Source organism: Monodelphis domestica, chromosome 7, assembly GCF_027887165.1.
Source record: "Monodelphis domestica isolate mMonDom1 chromosome 7, mMonDom1.pri, whole genome shotgun sequence".
In the NCBI taxonomy this organism is placed as follows: domain Eukaryota; kingdom Metazoa; phylum Chordata; class Mammalia; order Didelphimorphia; family Didelphidae; genus Monodelphis; species Monodelphis domestica.
Window position 1 is genome coordinate 227370862 of NC_077233.1, and position 22594 is coordinate 227393455.

General features: G+C 37.2%; 1 pseudogene; it reads left to right on the forward strand.

Annotated features, from left to right (window-relative positions):
- The first annotated feature begins 21578 nt into the window (after positions 1-21578).
- On the forward strand, positions 21579-22264 carry LOC100027627 (grpE protein homolog 1, mitochondrial-like; annotated as a pseudogene).
- The last annotated feature ends 330 nt before the right edge of the window (positions 22265-22594 follow it).

A 22594-nucleotide genomic window follows, 5' to 3' on the forward strand; every position in this document is an offset into this window, starting at 1 on the left:
TGCAGAGAGAAACTAATTTCTACCTGCCTCAGTCTTCCCCATATTCCCTAATTTTAATCTTTAAAAAAAGGAGATCTATAGGCTTCACTTGACTCCTGAAAGAGCTCAAAAAAAAAATTATCTGTGCTCTAAGGGACAGCTAGATGTCATAGTATATAAAGCACCAGGCCTGGAGTCAGGAGGACCTGGGTTTGAATCTAAGCTCAGACACTTCCTGACTCTGTGACCCTGGGCAAGTCACTAAATTCCCAATGCCTAGCCCTTACTATTCTTCTGCCTTGGAAGCAATACATAGTATTGATTCCAAGATAAAAGGTAAAGGTTTGGAAAAAAAAAGAAGAAGAAGAAGAATCCTTCCCTAGAGTTATAATTGTGGAAGGAGTATGTTTTGGGAGGATTTCTTCTGTAATGATGAAGACTCTGCCCAAACACAGAGAAAGATTTGCCTGCAGAGTGCTTGTGCTTGAGGGCAGTGCTGGACTGCTAGAGCACAGAAAAATAAAACAAAACAGTAACTTCAATAAGAAGGAAACATTCCTAAGTCAAATTTATGAGAATGCAAGTCATTACCCAATTGATACATGGTCAAAGGATATGAATTGATAGCTTTCAGATGAAGACATCAAAGCTATCAATAATCATATAAAAATGTTCTAAATCACTCTTGATTAGAGAAATGCAAATTAAAACAACTCTGAAGTCCACACTTATCAGATTGGCCAATAGGACAGTAAAAGAAAGGATAAATATTGAAGGGGATGTGACAAAAATGGGACACATGCATTATTGGTGGAGTTGTGAACTAATCCAACCATTCTGGAAGGCAATTTTGAACTATGCCCAAAGAACTATACAACTGTTCATACCCTTTGATCTGGTAATACCACTACTGGGTCTGTATACCAAAGAGATGATAAAAAGGGGAAAGGACCGAGTTTCCATTTCCTTTGGAAGGTTTTGGCACATTTGCTTGTGTTTCCTCTTCTATCTCCTCTGTATTTTGTTTTTTTGCTCCATAAAATGTGTCCAAAGTTGCCCCCTTCTTGTTTTTCTTGTTGTTTTGAGGCTTTTTTGCTTCTGTGCTGTTTGCCATCTCTATCTGAGTGAGGGGGGCTGGCTCTTCTGTTATCTGTCTGGTGTTCAGTGGCTTTAGCCCCAGGCAAATTGTCTGTCTTCCCCAAGAAGCCCGGAATTGCTGGTGTTTTGGTGTTACTACCCTCCTCAGTTCCCTCCTGATGCTTCTCTGTTGCCTTACTTCTATGCTCTGTGCCTGGCTTGACACTCTCAGATGTATTTCAATGCCTTTGCTGGCCAGAGGAGCCTGCACTCTGAGAGGGAGGGGCCATGGCTTCCAGGAGCTCTGAGGGCTGGTGATAAGATTAACCTCAGACTGAGTATGCCCTGAGGCAGGGACCTTCAGTGAGACTCAGATGGAAGGATCTGGTCAGGGGGCTACAGGCTCCCCCGGTCTCTCTCTGTTTCCCTGCTGTCTGGGTGCTCCCATGACTGGCTCAGGTTGTTTTCAGGGTGCGGCCTTCAGAATAGCCGGCTCCCAAGGCCCTTTTGCCTGCCCTGAGGTTCCTGCTGCTGCCTCAGATTCAGCACTCTGGGTTGGGGGGGATGGGTCCTGGGACCTTCCTTTTGCCTACCCCTTAGATCCGAGTGATCTCAGGTTCTGACTTTTGGGGGCCGTACCTTTTGATCCAGGTACAGGAGGAGTGTTCCTGGGTTCTATTCTGTTGTTTGTTTTGAATTTCGGTGCCCTAGAAGCATTCAGTTTGAGATCGGTAAGGAAGGGTTTCTGGATCTCTGAACTTTAGCTTTCTCTAAGCTGCCATCTTGACTGGAGGTTCCTGGGCTAGTTTTTAAGGGTGAGGACTTTTTTTAGCTGGAGTGGGAAGAGGTTGGGTTTTGTTTGTTTGTTTTTTGTTTTTTTAAGAATGAGTATAGGAAGCTGGGTGGGGTGTTTGGGTTTTGTTTTGTTTTGTTTTGTTTTTTGGAACAGTATTTAATTAGGAGAGAGGACTGGTATCCCCTTGAAAAGGGAAAATGAATCCCCTTCCACTGGACTGGGGTTTGGGGCAGGGAATTTAAAGATTACCAGTATCAGGAAGAACAAGCAGCAGTGACAGCAGAAGGAGTTAGCAGGAATAACCTCTGTGAGGGAGACCCAGCTACTTGGCTCTCCTGGTGAGCAGGTGTAGGCAATGAGCCTGAAAAGGCTTTGAAGGATTTTTCAGGAGGGAGAAAGGAGAAGAAAAAGGGGAGAGGGGAAAGGGAAAACCATGGAAGGAGAAAAAATCTGGTTCCTCTAGTTCTTAGTCCCTTCATGATCCCCAAAAATTTCTAGGATTTTTAATAATAATTAAAAGAGAGGGGAAAGAAAAAAAGGTTCTTTCAGTCAAGTGAGCAGAGCAAAGAGAGACAGAGACTCACACCTACAGCACTTTACCAAAAGCACAAGCTATGAAAAAAAGAGCCCCACAGTGTGGGTGTCAGCCAAATTTATTTCCCAAGCATCCTTACATAAAATGAGGATGTAATTTAAAAGGATGCTGTGAATGTAGTTCAGGTGTGGCAAATTTTCCACCTACACAGAGGTAAACAATATGGCCTCTAAACCCTCTTCCACATCTAGCTATATGATTTAGACTGTGACTGAACACTTATTTTTTTTAAACCCTTACCTTCTGTCTTGGAGTCAATACTGTGTATTGGCTCCAAGGCAGAAGAGTGGTAAGGGCTAGGCAATGGGGGTCAAGTGACTTGCCCAGGGTCACACAGCTAGGAAGTGTCTGAGGCCAGATTTGAACCTAGGACCTCCCATCTCTAGGCTTGGCTCTCAATCCCCTGAGCTACCCAGCTGCCCCCTGACTGAACACTTATGTAGAGGCATTATTATGTTATATCCAGAGACCTAGACTTGAAATCAGGAAATCCTGAATTTAAATGATACTTAATAAAATACTCAGATACTTAATAAATTCTGGGTAAGTTGCTTAAGCTCTTTGAGACTTGGTTTTTTCCAACTGTAAAATGGGTATGATAAAAATGGTTTCTGTCAAATGGGGAGGGATATGAGAATAATAATTATTTTCATACATACAATATTATATACAATACTGTACACAGTATAATATAAATGTAAGCTGTTCATTTTCTCTATAGATCTTTAGGTCAGAGTTCTTTAATGGAATATGTAAAATATTGAATAAATGTACATTTTTTATCTTGACATCTTTGGGTCAGGGTTTTTTATTGGAGAATATCTTTTCTAAGTAGCCTGTTTTAAGATCCATTTTGTATAAATGGAGATTTTGAACCTTTGACTTCATTCCCCAGAAGTCCTTAGTATTTCCCCAAATTCCCTATAATCTCTCCTGAATCTCCACCTTGTCGAGATCACATTATTGGTATTTAACTGGCTGTAACTCCTCCCACATTCTTTGGCATGATGCAGCAATCAGCAGGGATAGTGGTAAGGTGGGGATTTTGAAAATGGCTAACCAGCCATGGGCACATGATTTTTATTTTGTATCCTCTTTATTCCTTGATTTCTAATGATCACTTAATAAACCTCCAAAATATATTTTTATTATTTGAGATTAAATTTTAAATTTTACAATTTTCTTTTCTTCTTTCAAGAGCATTTTCCTTGCTTAGATTTGTGAAATAATTGCTTCTGAAGGAAACTAGTATCAAAATACTGGACCCTGTTGGTCTGAATAATTTTCCCAGATATGAATTAGACACAAGAAATTCTCCCCCCAAAAGTGGTTCTACATAACATTAATTATTTTATAGATGTAGCTTGTCTTTGACCCCCAAAATAGTATTAGACTTGGTTTCATATCGCTATCTATCACTATCTAAATATCACTAGACTTGGTTCCAAATGACGTTTCCTTTTTTCAAAAAAATCAAACCTTTCCTCAAAAAATGACTGCTTGAGACTGATTGTTGAAAAGAATGTGACATAGTCACCAAAGGCACTTCTCACCAGAAAAGGAATTCCCTTAGCACTTTTTTTAAGGCAGAAAAGCAATAAGAGCTAGGTAAAGTAAGTTAAGTGACTTGTCCAGGGTCACACAGCTGGGAAGTGTCTGAGGCCAGATTCAAACCCACTTTCAACTCCAGATCTGGCTCTCTATCCACTGAGTGACTTAGCCACTCTACCCCAACGACATTTTAAGTAGCAATAGCATCATTGAAATATGAGTCCCAAGATGACTATATTGTCCAGATTGATAAGTACTTTCCATGGTTCATTATATCCATTGTCTTGGTAGTTTCCCCAATGCTGGATCCCTTTGCACAATCTCTCCCTCACTCTCCAGTTTAGTAATCATAATCAGGTTAAGACTATATGTCCATCTACTGCCCTATGGCTCCCTTCCATACCACACCTGTGACTCTACAGACCAAAATATTTCTCCTTGGTCACCTTTTCTTTATATGTTTAGTAAATCAAAAATTCAAGTCAGGTAGCATTTTCTAAGCACTTTCTGTGTATTAGGCACTGAAAAGTACTGGAAATGCAATATAAGCAGAAAGGTAGTCCCTGTCCTCAAGGAGCTTATATCTTAGTGAGGGAAGATGACATATAAAATGAAACAGAAGTAGTGACAGGGAATATGTCCTACCAAAAAAAAAAAAAAAACCCAGGATGATAAGGATTGCAGTTTAGAGAGAAAAGAAGACATGAGTGGCCTGGGACTCCTTAAAATAAAGGTTCTAGAAGGAACCATCCAGGCAGAAGCAGGAGCTTCTGGGATAAAAGGTATTTCCATTGTGTGAAGCCCAGGGCTAGAGTGAACTCCCAGGAGTGTGGAATTTCTGGGGCATCATAGAGAAAGTGAGAGGAGAGTCAGGAGTGCAACCTGGGAAAGAATGCATTATTTTCCCCAACTATAGTCTGCTTACCTTTATTTAGCTTTATAAATTTAGTCTGTTTGTTTAAAAAAAAATCTGTTATGTTACTTTTGTAGTCAACTAAGTAATTCTGTTTAGCAATTCAATTCAAAACATTTCTTGAAATCCTACAATGTGTTAGGTGCTAAGGAGGATGTAAAAATGAATAAGATGCTATCTCAGATCTCAAGGATCTTGTGATCCACTAAGAGAAATAGGACATATACTCAAATAATGATAATACAAAGTAAAATACAAAAAGACAACATGCCATGAAAATTTGGAGGGAGGTAGAGACCACTTCTTACCCATCACAGAATCATAGAATTAACAGTTGGAAGAAATATCTAGAAAGATACCACCTACCCCAAGAGTTCTTGACCTTATTGATGTTATCAACCTCTTTGGCAATCCAATGAAGCCTATGCAACCCTTTTCCAGAAGAATACTTTTACATGCATAAAATAAAATGTATAAGATTATAAGGGAAGTCAATTATATCAAAATATAGCTAACAAAATACATTTTAAAAGCAAGTTCACAGGTTAAGAATCCCTGATCTAGTCCAACTCCTTTGTTCTACAGATGAGGAAATTAGGGCCAGAAAAATGAATTGACTTACCCAAAGAAGTAAAGCTAATGACAGAGATTCAAATCCTGGTTCTCTGACTCTAAATATGGCACTCATGGAAGGCTCCATGAAGGAGATGGTATTAGAGTTGGGCGTTGAAGGATGGCTTATACTAAAATTGCCAGAGACATGCAGAAGTATTTTGGTATTTCCACATTTTGGAGCAACTATATGGAGTGGTGGATAGAGCTCTGGGCCTAGAATCAGAAAGATCAGAGTTTGAATGTGACCTGACCCTGACATTTAACATAGATTGTCTTGGTTTTTCATCTGGAAAATGAGCTAGAGAAGGAAATAGCAAACCAGTGTCCAGAAATCTTTGTCCAGAAAACCCCAAATGGGGTCATTAAGAGTCAGACACAACTGAAACAAATGAACAATTTTATCCACAAAGTTCCTATACTGATGTCTCTTCATGGTGCAGAAATGTTCTTGTGTTCTCAAAGGCTAGTGGAATATAAATTCTGGCAAGTTAAATTGGAAAGGTCTCAAATATGGAGTTGCCAACAGAGTCCTTGCTTGTTGTCTTAGGACAAGCCTAAATAAATATGGAAGGTTTATTACCAGAAGGCTAGCATGAAGGTAAGAAAATTTTTTGGTCCTAGAAATCCACAAAATGGGTAAAAATATAAAATGGAACCCATTTCTGTGCAGTGCTCCTTTGCTTCCATAGTGATAAGTAGAGTACAGAAAACTGGGCTAAGGGTACTAAAAATTGCACAATTCTTAAATCACTCATAAACATTAATTGCTAATATTCTTAAAAAGCTTTTTTGTCTATGTATTTCCAATAAACAGCATAGTACCTGGTACATTCATTGCTGAATTAATTAATTAAAATGAAATTGGCTATATCTTAACAGATAGTAAACAAGTATAAATATAACAACCATTTCAGGATCAATTATATGCAGAAAGATCATTGACTGGTTAGGGAAAAAAAAATACAAAATGGAGGGTGGGGTGGGAGAGTGTCAGGGAATGACAACAGAAACCAGAACTTCAAATTTACCTATTAAACAAACTGTCAACTCCAAAAAACAGACAAAAAAAGAAGGCATTAAATTAATATTTTTAAATATTTTTATTTAATTTATTTATTATTTCTATATTATCTATTACATATGCTGCAATTTGTTATTATTAAGATATTTAAATAAATATTTTTAGAAAAGTTAACCCAAGTGCAAAGCAATTACCACAATAACAAAAAAATACTCAGTTGACAAATATTTAATCTCTTTGCCAAGCAAAGAAATATAGCAGCCAAAGACAATGAAAGTTTGTAATTCAAGTTCATTAGCAAAATATTATAGAGAAGGACAAGAAGGATGGAAAAGTTTAAACAGTATTGCTATGAAATTTTCAAACAACTTTTTTTTTAATGGGTCTAAGTTAAAGCTAAACCATCCTGGGATGAAACTAAAAGATGTCAACAAAAATATGCAAAGTGGAACAGATCTGCCAGGGTTTCTATAGCAGGCTTTTCTCAGCTGCAGCGATAATATAAACACTACATTTTAGGAAATGGAAATAGCACTTGAGAAAATGAAGTTAAGGTGAACAGATGGACCTGACCAAAAACATAAAGAAGAAATGTGTATTGAAGGCAATGAAATTTTAAAGGCACTTAGCAATTAATTTTCAAGATATCTCAAAGAGGACAAGATTCCAGAAGAATGGCAAAGACAAAACAGTAGTACCAGCAAAATAATAAGTAACCAAGTTGGCCCAACATCAATGTCTACCAAACCATGCATCTTTTTTCAAACTTCTTTGAAATATTTTTGAGAATCATTATGAGATATATTCTTGATGAAGATAAAAGACAAAAGAGATAGAATTTTATAGATAACTTTCTCCTTTAGACCACACACTTTTGTAGAGAATATAAGACATATTGTCCCAATCGTTTAAGCAAACAGTTTAGAATTGTAGGATCATAGATTAGATCCAAAAGAGCCCAACTAACCCTTTCATCAATGAATGAAGGAACTAGACCCAAAATAATTTACCCAGTTTACAGATATAGCTCATATGTAGGAAGTAATAAGAACTAATATTCAAACCAGCTTTGTTTAACAAAACAAAATATAACCTTGAAGGAATACATCAAGCAAGATGTCTCCCACATATATGTTAAAATTATGCTAAAATCTATGACAGATGCAAATGCAGAAATGTTAACAACCTGCTAAGTAATGGCTTTAAGTGAGGTGTTAAACAGGGAGAAATAAAATTAGTAGTGCTTTAAAAGGTGCCCTGTGTACATTTCAAACAAAAGAAGGATTCTTTTATTGATTGTAAGATTTTCTAAATGATCCTCTCAAAGATAATACAGTGTTGATTACATCAATTATAGAAACACTACAGAACCTGCTCAGTGAAATCCACAGCACAGTTAAAAAAGACTGCCACATTGGAAAAATAAAATATATATGGTACTATGACACACAACTAGATAGCTTGTTGAGTAATAAATTAGTCCATCTAGGGGAGTGTGTGTGTATCTGTGTGTGTGTGTATGTGTGTGTGCAAAAAGTACTATAGTTGGACATTGCTATGATTCCAGATTTGAGTAGAAAGGAAAGTTGAACAGAAGGATGTTTAGGAAATTGCAAAGTACATTGATCCCAAACTAATCTTTGTCACAAAGACTCATTCCTCTTCAATACAAGTATTCTGCAAGTGATATACATAGCTACTGTGGATCATAGAACACCATAATTTCAGAATCAAAATTACAAGTAACCAAAAGAAATAGAAACATATAAACAGTCTTTAGTGTGTTAACCAACAATTACTTACATGTACATAATTGGATAATGACATGCTTGAATAGAAAGGGGTAGGAAGACATATCTCCCTGACTTTAAAACTTATCTCAGACATTTACTAGCCATGTGACCCTGGGCAAGTCACTTAACATTGTTTGCCTCAGTTTTCTCACCAGTATAATAAGCTGGAGAAAGAAATTACAAACCACTCCAGAATCTTTGCTAAGAAAACCCCAAATGGGGTCATGAAGAGTCAGGCATTACTAAAACAACTGAATAACATAAGTACAAAAGGTAGGATAGTAGGATACACACACACTCCCCTAGATGGACTAATTTATTACTCAACAAGCTATCTAGTTGTGTGTCATAGTACCATATATATTTTATTTTTCCAATGTGGCAGTCTTTTTTAACTGTGCTGTGGATTTCACTGAGCAGGTTTTGTAGTGTTTCTATAATTGATGTAATCAACACTGTATAGAATTCTAATTCTAACAAGAATTAGAAACCAAGATGGATTGATTGTCTGCTAGCAACAATGGTATCCTTAAAATATAGCAAGAACTGAAAAAAAAAAAAGATCTTTGGCACATTATATGGATCCTCTAGGAGGGATTTATGGGGGGAATGGATAAGAATCATATAGATTGATTGATGGATGCATTTTTATTAATATTAGCAGAGAAGACACCCCCTGTCCAGAAAAATCAGGGACTGTAAATCTGAAGACATTAAAACAGGAGGGAGCCTTAAAGGTCACCCCCCCCCCCAATGTACCTCCTCATTTTACAAATTATCCAGGTAGTAATCAGAATTTAAACCTGAAACCAAATCCAGTATTCTTTTCATGACACCTCAACTAAAGTAGATGTAGAGGTGTCATGAAAAGAATACTATTGATTATAGAATGCTAGAAGGTATTTGTTTTTTACTTTGTACATGCATCTTCAAAAATATTTATTTGATTGAATTTATAAATAGGAAAATAAGGAGTTAAATGGCCTTTTCAGGATCAAACAACTGTCAGACCTAAGTATCAAAGCTAAGGTTACACCTTAGGTCTCCTGACCCCTGGTACAATTCACTTTCCTCTACTTTATATTGTCTCTTTTAAGGAAAATTAGTCTAACAGGAATACATAGGATGGTTTGGAGAATTCAAAGGTTAAAGCCATGGAAAGGCAATAAAAAACTTTTAATTAATCAAATGGAAGGTAATAAAGATTTGTACTAGGATGTGGTCATGGGAATGGAAAAGAAGAACCTAATAGAAAAGAAATTTTGAGGGAGAAAATGTAAAGCACTTGCTAATTTACTGCATTTCCACAGGTCACTCACTTCACTTGTTTGACCTAGTTTCCTGGTATACAAAATTAGGGGCTTCAACTAGATGACTTCTGAGGTCTCCTATGCCTCTAAGTTTTTGAAATGATATAATATGATTAGATAATTCAAAGATTAATGAAGTTATCACAGAACAAAAAATAATGTATACAGCAATAGCAATATTGTTTGAAGAATAACTGTGAATGTCCATCTCCAGAATAAGAATTGATAAATAGTTTACACAATATGGTTTTACACACACACACACACACACACACACACACACACATATTCTTGTCAAATAGTGGTTCCTTCTTTTGTGCAAGGTGAGAAGGGAGACAGCTCAGAACTTAAAATGTAACAAAAAAATAAAACTAAATTTCAAAAAGTCGTCAGCTTCTCAGAATAATGGAGTGATTAACAGAGAAATTAAAGTTAGGAGCTTGCTTTTGAAGAATGGCAATTTGTTTGTAGACATGGTGAGTTTGGGATAACCATATGATAGCAGAATGATGGGAATGTATAGCACTGAAGATTTAGATTTAGGAGTAATCAAAAATAAAAGTAGGCACCTTGAGAATAAATTAGTTCCCTAAAGGAAAGAATGTAGAGAAAGAGGAGCAAAATTCAAGGACTGAACCTTGCTGAATGTATAAAATTATGTGACTGGTAAAGAAAAAGGGCCAATGAAGAAGACAGCAGGGGAGATCACAGGAGAACCAGAATAGTGGAAGGTTATAGAAAACCAAGGATAAGAGAATTTCAAGAATCAATGAATGGTGAAGAGTGTAATTCATCAGGGATATAAAGAAAGTCAAGGATAAAAAAAAAGTATCTATTGTATTTAGCTATATGAAAGTCACTCATAAGAGCTTTAAAAATCTAGTTTTCAGGACAATGAAAACTAAATTGCATGAAGAAAGAAAAAATTCCCAAAATGAGGGAAGATCTTTGTATACATAATCTAACATGCATTAAACTACCAGGAACTGTCATCTATGAGATGACAGATTGGAACCAGGCATGCATGGAAATCCTGTTTTATTTCCAGAGCCTATTGCCATTCATAAAAATGCCCTTGACAGTAACAAACTATAGAGTGTGGTTTTAGGCCTCCCTATGCAAATTTCCCTGGATTTCTTCAGGTGCCAATAAAAATTCCATCTTCTATGAGGAGCCTTTCTTAATCTCCTCTTATGCTAGTGCCTTCCCACTGTTGAATACTTCCAATTTATCCTGTATGAATTTCATTTGTACATAGTTGTTTTCATATTTTCTCCTCCATTAGATTATTAGCTCCTTGAAAACAAGGACTCTTTGTATCCCTAATGCTTAGCACAATGCCTGGCATACAGTAAGCACTTAATAAATGTTTATAAACTAACTATAATTTTAATATCTCCTCATAGAATTTAAATAGCAAGATATAATAGAGTATTACTAAGAGAAATAACATGATCAAAAGCAACTAACATTTTCTATGGGACTTTTTTCTCTAATCCAGACATTTAAAAATCATGAATTAGTATAAGAATATTTCAGAAGAAAGAAGGCTGGATTTAGAGTTAGAGGACCTAAGTTTCTAGTCTCAGCTGATGACATTGATATGGACAAACTGTTTTTAATCATCTCTCAGTCTCATCTATAAAATGATGGCATTGAATTAGATGGTCTCTGAGCTCTCTGCCATCTCTAAATCTGTTATGCCCAATCTTCAGAGCCTGCACTTGCAATATCAGAATAGGTTGTCCCTCAATTCCCAAATGTGTATGTATTCATATTGTTTATATGCAAACAACAATTATAGCAACTTCCTTTCCTTTTCTATGGATTTCCTTTTCTTCCTTCCTCCTCTTCTCCAGTGCTCTGATGATAGGCAGAGAGAAAGAGAATTCCCTCCTCATTATTATATTACCCCATCTGAACTGTCCTCTCTTCCCTCGCCCTCAACACTCCACTCTCTTCTCCAAGCCTTTGCTTTAGGATCTGTGTAATGTCTAGAATGAATTTCTTCCTCATCTCCTCCTATGGAATTTCTCTTTTCCTTTAAGACACAGCTTGCACACCTCTTTTCTACATCAGAAGTTCTTAACCTGGGATACATGGACTCCCCTTCAGTAGAGAGTCCATAAACTTCAATGGGAAAATATTATATCTGTTTTTATTTATGTCAATCTGAGGATTTCATAACCAGGGTTCCATGAACTTTTTAAAATATATATTTTGATAACAATTTCTCAATATAATTGGTTTCCTTTGTATTCCTATTTGTTTTATTGTATGCATTTACAACATTATTTTGAGAAGAGATCCATAAAATTCACTGGACTGTCAATGGAGTCTAAGACACAATAATGGTTAAGAACCCTTGGGCTATTGAAAAACAGTATGGGAGAGATTAGGTTTAAATCAACATCTCACCCCCTATACCAAGATAAATTCAGAATGGGTAAATAACTTAAATATAAAGAGGGAAATTATAAGTAAATTAGGTGAAAATAGAATAGTATACCTGTTGGATCTATGAGAAAGGAAAGAATTTAAGATCAAACAAGACATAGAGAATATTACAAAATATAAAATGAATAATTTTGATTACATTAAATTAAAAAGGGGTTGTATAAACAAAACCAATGCAAACAAAATTAGAAGGGAAATAACAAATTGAGAAAAAATCTTAGTAACAAAACCCTCTGACAAAGGTCTAATTGCTCAAATGTATAAGGAACTAAGACAATTGTACAAAAAAAAAAAACCAAACCATTCCCCAATTGATGTCAAGGGACATGAACAGACAGTTTTCAGACAAAGAAAGCAAAACTCAATAAACATATGAAAAAATATTCTAAATCTCTCATAATTAGAGAAATGGAAATCAAAACAACTCTGAAGTACCACCTCACACCTAGAAAATTAGCCAATATGACAGTAAAGGAAAATAATAAATGTTGGAGGGATTGTGGAAAAATCAGGACACTAATGCATTGCTGGTGGAGCTGTGAATTGATTCAATCATTCTGGAGGGCAATTTGGAACTTTTGCCTGCCCTTTGATCCAGCAATACCACTGCTGGGTTTGTACCCTAAAGAGATAATAAGGAAAAATTTGTGTACAAAAATATTTATAGCTGAGCTCTTGGTAGTGGCAAAAAATTGGGAAATGAGGGAGTGTCCATAAATTGGGGAATAGCTGAACAAAGGGTGGCATCTGATGGTGATGGAATACTGTTGTGCTCAAAGGAATGATGAGCTGGAGGAATTCCATGTGAACTGGAAAGATCTTCAGGAACTGATGCAGAGTGAAAGGAGCAGAACAAGGAGAACGTTGTACACAGAGACTGATACACTGTGGCACAATCAAATATAATGGACTTCTCTACTAGCAGCAATGCAATGACCCAGGACAATTCTGAGGAACTTATGAGAAAGAACACCATCCACATCCAGAGAAAGAACTGTGGGTATAGAAATGCAGAAGAAAAACATAATTGATCACATAGTTCAATGAGTATATGATTGGGGATTTTTACGTTAAATGATCACTCTATTGCAAATATTAATAAGGATATAGGTTTTGAACAATGATACATATATAACCCAGTGGAATTGCTTGTCAGCTGGGGGGGGGGGGGGGAAGGGGAGGGAAAGAACATGAATCACGTAACCATGGGGAAATATTCTTAATTAATTAATTTTTTTTAAAAGAATCCCTGGGCTAGATGAAACCTTTCCTAATTTGCCCACTCCCTATCAAAATATCTCTTAGTTAACAACACTATGTTTATTTGTATTTGTTCTCTTTACAGGCATTCTGAATTTATTTATACATATACTTTTTTGTTTTGTCCTTTAGTATATCAATTTCTTAAAAGAAAGGATTATTTCATCCTTTCTATTTGTGCTCCCCCCCCCCCAGAACCTAGTCAAATCCTTGTGATGAATGAAACTCTCTGGAGGCTGAATTTTTAGTTTAAACTATCAATTTATTAAAATAATCCACTCATTACAATCTAACTAGCCATGGACTCCCTACAGTCCAGATACCATAGAGCTTGCAGCTGGGTGAAAAACCCACATGGTGAGCAGAGAGCTGGGCCAAGCTTCAATGGCTAGATCCACACTTCCAGGAGAGAGAGCCAGAGCAGAGACCCATGGGAGAGCAAAATCAGCTTTTAGACCATAGGTCTGGGCTGGCAAAAAAAAAAGAAAGAAAGAAAAGAAAGAAAAAACCCTCACTTCCTGTAACCCAAGCCAATAAATCTCTCTTCCCATCTCATCACCTAGTCCCTCTCCAAGACATCCCAAGAGGTTTCTCACTAGACAACAGCCACAGAAGGAATGAAAATTCCTCCCAGGAAGTGGTAGGTCTTTCCAAGCCAAGCTACTCCTGGTCCAGGCAGGAATTTCATTACTTCATCTCTCAAAAGAGTTAGGTGGAGTTACAGCCACTCAGCTCACCCTTAAACACATCATCTTTAAAAAGTTCTCAACCAAGGAGGACCAAACCCATTTTGATAGCCTTAGGGAGGAACAGTTTGAGCTCCAGTTTAGAATCAGGCTATTTTTCAGGAGGACAGATTTTCATATCTGTCAACAAGCACTTATTAAGCACTTGTACTTGGGACATAATACAAGCTTTTTTTTAATAAGCCCTTATCTTTCATATTAGAACCAAGACTGTGCATTAGTTCTAAGGCAGAGGAGGGTTAAGGCTTAGGCAATGGGGGTTAAGTGACTTGCCCAGGGTCACACAGCTAGGAAGTGTCTGAGGTCACATTTCAAGACAGGACTTCCTCTCTCTAGGTCTGGCTCACAATCCACTAAGCCACCTAGCTCCCCTCACATAATAAATATTTAATAAGTTCTTATTGATTAATCAATTGATTGATTTTTGAACTGGAGGGGAACAGAAGCAATAGAATAGAAACCCAAGCGAAGCTATATCTGTTTGACCCCACTACTGTTCTTCCCCTCAGTGTTCCCAGAATTCTCTCCTTCATACCTCAACCTTTATTCTTAATCTTCAAATTTCCTAAAGGGACCCCATCCCTGCTCCTTCCTCTCCTCGTCCCCTACTCCTTCACTTCTCATTAGTAGAAGCTCTTTCCAGACCAATAAAAGTTACCAATAGAACTTTGAGCCTGGAGGAGCCTCCAGGTCTTCCACCACAGTGGCTACATTGAAAGGAAATATAACATTGTTTTTCAGTTGTTTCAGCTGTGCCTGACTTTTTAGGAACCCTTTTGGGTTTTATTGGCAAAGATATTTAGTGTTTTGCCCTTTTCTTCTCCAGCTCAATTGTAGAAACTGAGGCAGAGAAAAGTGACTTGCCCAGGGTCACACAAGTATCTATGGTTGAATTTGAATTCAAGTCCTCCTGAAGCCAAGCCCAGCCTTCTATCCAGTGTGCCACCTAGCTGCCCCTACACATAATGGCTACAATAGGAAGATATCATAAGCAAACTGGAAGAACAAGTAGCATACATATTACCTATAAGATTAATGGATAGGAGAAGAATTTATGCATAAACAAGAGAAAGAAAACATTTGTGAGATATAAAATGAATAATTTTGAATACATTAAGTTGAAATGTTTTTTTACAAATAAAAATAATATAGCCAAGATTAGAAGTAAGCCAGTAAGTTGGGAAGGAAATCTTATAGACAATTTCTCAGACCAAAGTCTCTTATCTAAAATATAAAGAGAATTTTGTCAAATATATAAGAATACAAGCCAGTCTCCAATTGATAAATGGTCAAAAGATATGAACAAACAGTTTCTGGATAAAGAAATCAAAACTATATATAACTACTTACAAATGTTATAAATCATTATTGATAGAGAAATTAAAATCAAAACTCTGAGATATCATCTCACATCAATGAGATTGGCTAAAATGATAAAAAAGGTATTGAAGAGGTTATGGAAAAACAAAGACATTAATACACTATGGGTAAAATTGTAATCGGATCTAACTGTTTTGGAAACTAATCTGGAATTATCCTCAAAGAGTTATAAAACTGTGAATACCTTTTGATTGGAAAGATCTAGATGAAATGAGCAAACTAAGAGAACATTATATACACAATAGAAATATTATTTGAAAAAAACTACTTGTGTATGTTTGCCTCCAGAGAAGGAACTAATAAACTGAAATAAGAAAAACATAGTTTTATATATACATATATGACATGTAAATATATATGTATATATCTTTTTGTTAAATGATGCCTTCTCTAGTATGGGAAGGGGAAGGAGGGAACTAACTGGGTATTTTAATGTAACAAACAAATAAATGAAAATTTTAAAATAATAACAATAAAGAAAAATAAATAAATGCTACATAATTCAATAGATCAAACTCAATCTTCCAAAAGAATTGAGAAAATGAACCCTTTTCCCTTCTATACTGAACTGGTGGTCTAGTTTCAAACACAATAAATGGTTTTGCTGAACTGTCCCTCCCCCTTTTAAACTTTTGTTGCAAGGGACAGCTGATTGGGTAGGAGAAGGGAGTGGGAAAGAAACTAGGGTCTAGTGAAAACAAAAGATATCAAAAAAAATGAGATTTTATTTAAAGTTCTTAATCCAAAAGGGTCATCTAGGTGGTGCAGTGGATAAGAGTGCCCAGCCTGGCATTAGGAAAACTCATCTCTCTGAGAACAAATCTGGCCTCAGATGCTTACTAGCTATGTGATACTGGTCAAGTTATTTAACTCTGTTTGCCTCAGTTTCCTCATCTGTAAAATGAGCTGGAGAAAGAAATAGGAGACCACTCCAGTCTCTTTGCTAAGAGAATCCCAAATGGGGTCACAAAGAGCCGGACACAACCGAAAAGGCCGAACAACCAAAAAAAAAGTAGACTAGGGAAAGCTACGACATTAAACATTCAAATCGGTATTCTTCTACCTCAGCCTATAAAGACTGACAAACTTCAATGTTATATCTTCATACTCGATTAGCCATGCTCTGAACCCACTATCTCTGCAAAGAAATCACAGCAATGAGACTGGAAAGGAGAGAGTAATCATCACCATTCCCTTAATTCAAGTCAGAATTCTTTGGTACAATGAACTGAATATCTCCATATGCACTATAAAACATTCTTGGAATAATTCTACTTTCCACTCCTCACCTGCCATGAATCTGAATTGCAGCTTTATGAAATATGAAGTGATTCTTCCTTTTATAGCCTTATATTCATCTTCAGATTTCTTGGCAGATAAGTCACTTGAAGCTATTTTATTATTTCCAAGAAACTGTTACTAGGTCTTTCTACATACCTTCAGTTATCAAAAAAGAGAACAGAAATAAAGCATGTCAAAAATGGATGAAAAGACCTTTTTTTCTTCCCCTAGGTAGAAAACTCTTTCTTTGAAATGTAGCTATTTTCCAGAACCTGATCTTTTGAAAGTTTCCATGCAATTATTGATTATCATTTTTCAATTGTGCTGAATATCGGGGAAAGCAAATGAGGACACATTTCTCTGCCAGGACAGGAAAACTTTACTAAAACCAGCCAGGCAAATTCCTCTACATACCAACCAATTAATCAGTCAACTAGCAAACCTGTATTAAGTTAAGCTCCTGCTATGTGACAGGTATTGCTGAGCTACGAGGATGCAAAAGTAAACATCTCTTCCTTCAAGGAGTTGACCATTCTATCAGACCATTCATGAAAGAAAGAACCTAATGAGTCAGGGCATAGGGCAGCTAGGTGGTGAAGTAAATAGGCCTGGAGTCATGAATACCCAAGTTCAAAAATGGCTTCAGACACTTGCTAGCTGTGTGACCCTAGGAAAAATCACTTAATTTTTGCCTCAATTTTCTAATCTGCAAAATGGGGCTAATAATAGCACCTACTTCCTAGGGTTTCTAGGATGAAACAACCCATTTGGTCAGCACAGATGCCATGCACTGCTCTACTTATCTCTGAAGATAAAAAAGATAAGATATCCTTATCCCCGAAGGCACATATTTCCATATCAGTATTGGAAGGAAAACAAAAATTGACCTTGGTGTTTGCAGAGATATTGCCAAATTGACCAGGAGCTAGCTCACCTAGGCAGGCATTCTCGGATATTCTGGTGCAGTAGACAGAGTACTGGACCTGGAGTCAGGAAGACTTCATCTTACTGAGTTCAAATCTGGCCTCAGACACTTACTAGCTGTGTGACCCTGGGCAAATGACTTAACCCTATTTGCCTTAGTTTCCTCATCTGTAAAATGAACCAGAGAAAGGAATGTCAAACTACTCCATTATCTTTGCCAAGAAAACTCCAAATGAAGTCAAAAAGAGTTGCCAAGACTGAACAACAAACCCAGGGCTGTTATGAGCATCAGATGAAATAATAATTATAAAGCACCTGATACAAAACACTATGCAAATCTTAGCTATTATTATTATTACAAAGTCCTGATTTGCCAGCATATATTCTTCTGAAAGAGTCTTACTACATACAGGAGACAGAAAAGGACATTGTGGGCCTGGGCTATTATAGAAGCTTTCTAACATAGAAAGATAGATAGATAGATAGATAGATAGATAGATAGATAGATAGATAGATAGATAGATGGATAGATAGATTAGATGTTAGAACATATATAACTATATCAATTATTTTTCAGTCATGTCTGACACTTCATGATCCTATTTGAAGTTTTCTTGGCAAAGAAATGAGAGTGGTTTGCCATTTACTTATCTAATTCATTTTACATATGAGGAAACTGAGCCCAACAAGGTTAAGTGACTTGCTCAGGATCACACAGCTAGTTAATGTCTGAGGCCATATTTGAACTCAGGAAGATGAATCTCCCTAACTTCAAGCCCAGCACTCTATCCACTGCACCACCTATCTGCCCTGACTAAATATCTGCAGAAACACACACACACACACACACACACACACACACACACACACACACACACACAACATATATCTATTCTAAAACATTTTAAAAGTATAAGAATAAAAGTCTTGTCCTCAATAAGGACAACTGTCCTCAATTGAGGACAATAAAATATTGTCCTCAATAAGACATGAAATTCTTACCTAAAACCAAGAGCTATTATTTTTTTGTAATAATGAAATACTGGATCTTTCCCAATAAATAAAGGGATAAAGCAATGGTGCCTCCTCTCCCCACTATTATCTGAATTTACAATGAAATGAAATTAAAATAAATGAAAAGAAACTAAGCCCTCATATATGGAAGGAGGTCTGACATGTTATTGTTGTCAGGAGAATTGGTGGCAGGATTCAACTTGGGCAGTGAAGAAGAACCAATGTGTGTGAGGATGCATCAAGAGTTTGGGTGGCAGGGTGGTTTTCGTGTTGTTGCAGAACAGAAGGAAGTCTATATATAGGAGAAAGGGAAAGTGGGAGTAGGCATAGGAGAATCAGGCTGCACTACAGAAGGTAGGAGGGGGGATTCTGCCTTTGGGACCTACTCATCTGTATGAGTTAGTAAGGGAGTGTTGTGATGAGAAATCCTGTACAGATTGTGCATTACATAGCCTGCACGAATGGCAAGTTTCTGAGCTTCCGGAAGTCTCCCCATAGGAGGAGAATGTTCTGAGTGGAGGATAAGGGGAATAAGAACTCAGATGAGAAGGGTGTATCTGAGCAACATGACTACAAATGACAACTGACCAAAGTAATACATGCATAGCACCAGCTCCTCCTTCCTCTATCACCTGAGATGGGTTAGAAAAGATGTGCACTTGCGGGAGCAATTAGGAGGGCCCCAGATGCTTGTTAAGTGAGGGAAAAGCCCATTTTGTCAGCACAGATGACATGTGCTGCTCTCCTTATTTCTGAAGGCATGCATTTCCATATTGGTATTGGAAGAGAAACAAGAATTGACCTTGGCATTTATAGAGAGATTGTCAAGTTGTCCAGGAGTTAGCTGACCTGGGAAGATATCTCAAAGTTGGAAGTACATGGGCTATTCTGGGAGAGGGATAGTGACAGTACCAGCCAGGGGTAGTTAAATCAAAAGGCTTGGCAGATCCTAGCTATAATTATGCCAATTTTAATATGTCCTTGCTAGCCTATCTAAAGGGACCTGAAGTAGAAGTAGTAGAAGAAGACCCTTTGTGGAAATGTTGGTAATATTGTTATCAGCTATCAATTGTTAAAAAATACTGCCTATATGACTTTGGGCAAGTCCCTTAACCTCCCTTAGCCTCAGTAATATCCTCACCTGTAAAATAAAGAGATTGAATTAGATGGCTTCTATGATCCTTTCCAACTCTCAGTTTAAGAACCAATAAGCTATAGAATAAAAGGAAAAGGAGAAAATGCTTTCTTCTCACTTAGATCCATAGGGGAGCAGCCCTGAAAAGAACTCAGCAAGCCTCCACATCAGATGTAAATACCCCACACATCCCAGGAGTGAAGGATAGAGGATTCAGAAGATGGAGTGTGAACGGCGAATCAGCATTATGATTGAGATGACCAAGTTCATGCAGGAAGTAGACCTAGTCAGAGACTGGTTGTAGAAGAGTTGTGAAATTTAAGTATAGGGGGACTTGGACTCCAACCCTGGCTCTTCTATTTACTAACTGTGTGACCTTAGGCAAATCTATTTGGGCAAATCTATTTGGGCTTCAGTTTCCCCCTCTATAAAATGAAAGGAGTTAGATTAGATGGTTTCTATGATCCCTTCTATCTCTAAATCTATGATTTTATGATTAGGATTAGGATTCAGTAAAGAAATTATATTCATGTATGGATCCAGATGAGTTTATGAATAAGACTACAGATAAACTGTTTCATCCAAGATCAGTGAGACTAGTGTGTTCTATGTGAATGGACTGTAAAGGTATCACCACCAACCCTGCAACAGACAATTGGATGCAGTTGCCCATTCAGAATCACCTAGGGAGACTTGAAAATGACATGTGCAGAGGGGTTAAACATGACCAGCTGCCACACTTCCCATTGGTCCCAAATCAGACCAAAATATAATTGGGAAACATTTAACAAAATAAATCAAAATATAATATAATATTAATACATGGTTCTCAAAATCAATATGTGGCCCATGGGGATTCCTATATATTATATATAAATGGACCCATTTCCATTTGAATTTGACAGCACTCCTGGAGGAAACTTGAAGAAACACTTCTGGAGGCTTCCTTTTCCTCATTTATAACCCTGTGAAACAACACATCCAAATGAGTACAACAGAGCACTCACACTCATTAGCTGTATCTGGAGCCCACATGACCAGAGCAGATTCCTACAGAACATCCCAGAAGAGCAGATTAAACTGCCAGGAGTAAAAAAGGAACAAGAGTGACTCCAGAATGGAAAAAAAAAAAGAAATTTGGAAGGGCAGCTAGCTGGTACAATAGACAGAGCATCAGGCCTGGAGTCAGAAGGACCTGGATTTAAATCTAGCCTCAGACACTTTCTACTTGTATGAGCCTAGGCAAAGTACTTAATTAACCCCAGTTGCCTAGCCTTTGCCCTTCTATTTTAGAGTTGTTTCTAGGACAGAAGGTAAGGGTTTAAAAAAAAGCAATTTGGGGAAGAGAGAATAATTATGGAAGGAACTAGAGGCCAAGAAATGAGAAAGGGAACAGTTTCTGGCCAAAAATCAATAGAAGTTCCAGGATGTTTTGAGGCTCAGAGGAAACCAGTTGAATAATCATAAGAGAGGGAGAAAGAACTGAGAGAGAAGAATGAAGCTGTTATGGGAACTGATGGAACTCCCTGTCAATTCAAAGAGTAGGTAGAATACTATTATTACTCAACATTATAAGGCTTACACAAAAGAAGATCCCTCTAAGAACTATCTGTAGTCAAGTCCCACATGCTAGGACCATCCTTCCCTGTGGAGGGGGGAGAACAAGGGAAAAAGATGAGTTGAGAGAATAGTTCGAAGCTCCACTAGTGAGAGCATGTGTGCCATTGCTCACTATTGGGGTTACGCTGAACTGAGGGGTGGTCATGGCGGCACAGTGCTCAGGTTTGGTGCGACGGACTCTCCCAGCCATAGCCCTCTTCCCCCCGAACCTCTTCTAGACGGCTCTGTACAGCAACAAAACAGAAAAATAATGGCCAGAACTTAGAAGAGGATTCCAGTCAAAATAAACAGAAGATAGACAGTACCTCTACAGAGAAGACACTAATTGAAGAAAAGGTCAAATTAGAACAACTGAAAGAAACTTTGGAGAAATATAAGGGAGCCTTAGCAGATACAGAGAACTTGAGGCAACAGAACCAAAAATTGGTAGAAGAGGTAGAAGAAAAATTATATGGTATTCAAGGTTTCTGTAAGGATTTACTAGAAGTTGCTGACATTTTGGAAAAGACTACAGAAAGTGTCCCAAAAGATGAAATAAAGGAAGAAAATCCTCATTTGAAGAACCTATATGAGGGTCTTGTTATGACTGAAGTCCAGATTCAAAAAGTGTTCAAAAAACATGGTTTGCTCAAATTAAATCCTCTTGGTGACAAATTTGATCCTTATGAACATGAAGCTTTGTTCCATACTCCAATAGAGGGGAAGGAGCCTGGCACTGTTGCACTAGTAAACAAAGTTGGGTATAAGCTACACGGACGAACCTTGATGCTTTGGTGGGTGTTGTTAAAGAACTGTAACAACCTAACTCATTTCTCCCCTCCACTCAAATGCCATTCAGCTATTAAATGGATACTTTCTCCTTCACTTGTCACATTTCACCCGCCCTTCATGGAAGACTTAAAGTAACCAGTGGCTCAACAGAAAATTCAGCCAGTCTCAAAGTTGCATTATTTAATAAACTGAATAATTCGGAAGGTCTGCAAATTGATTTTAGTATTGTATACTTAAAGAACAGAGCCTCTGAGGCACTATTGTACATGTATAGTATCTTGAATAATGTTTTATCTCTTTAAAACCCTGGCTACTTAAAAGCTGTGTTCAAAGAATAAAATGTCTCCAGGAATTCT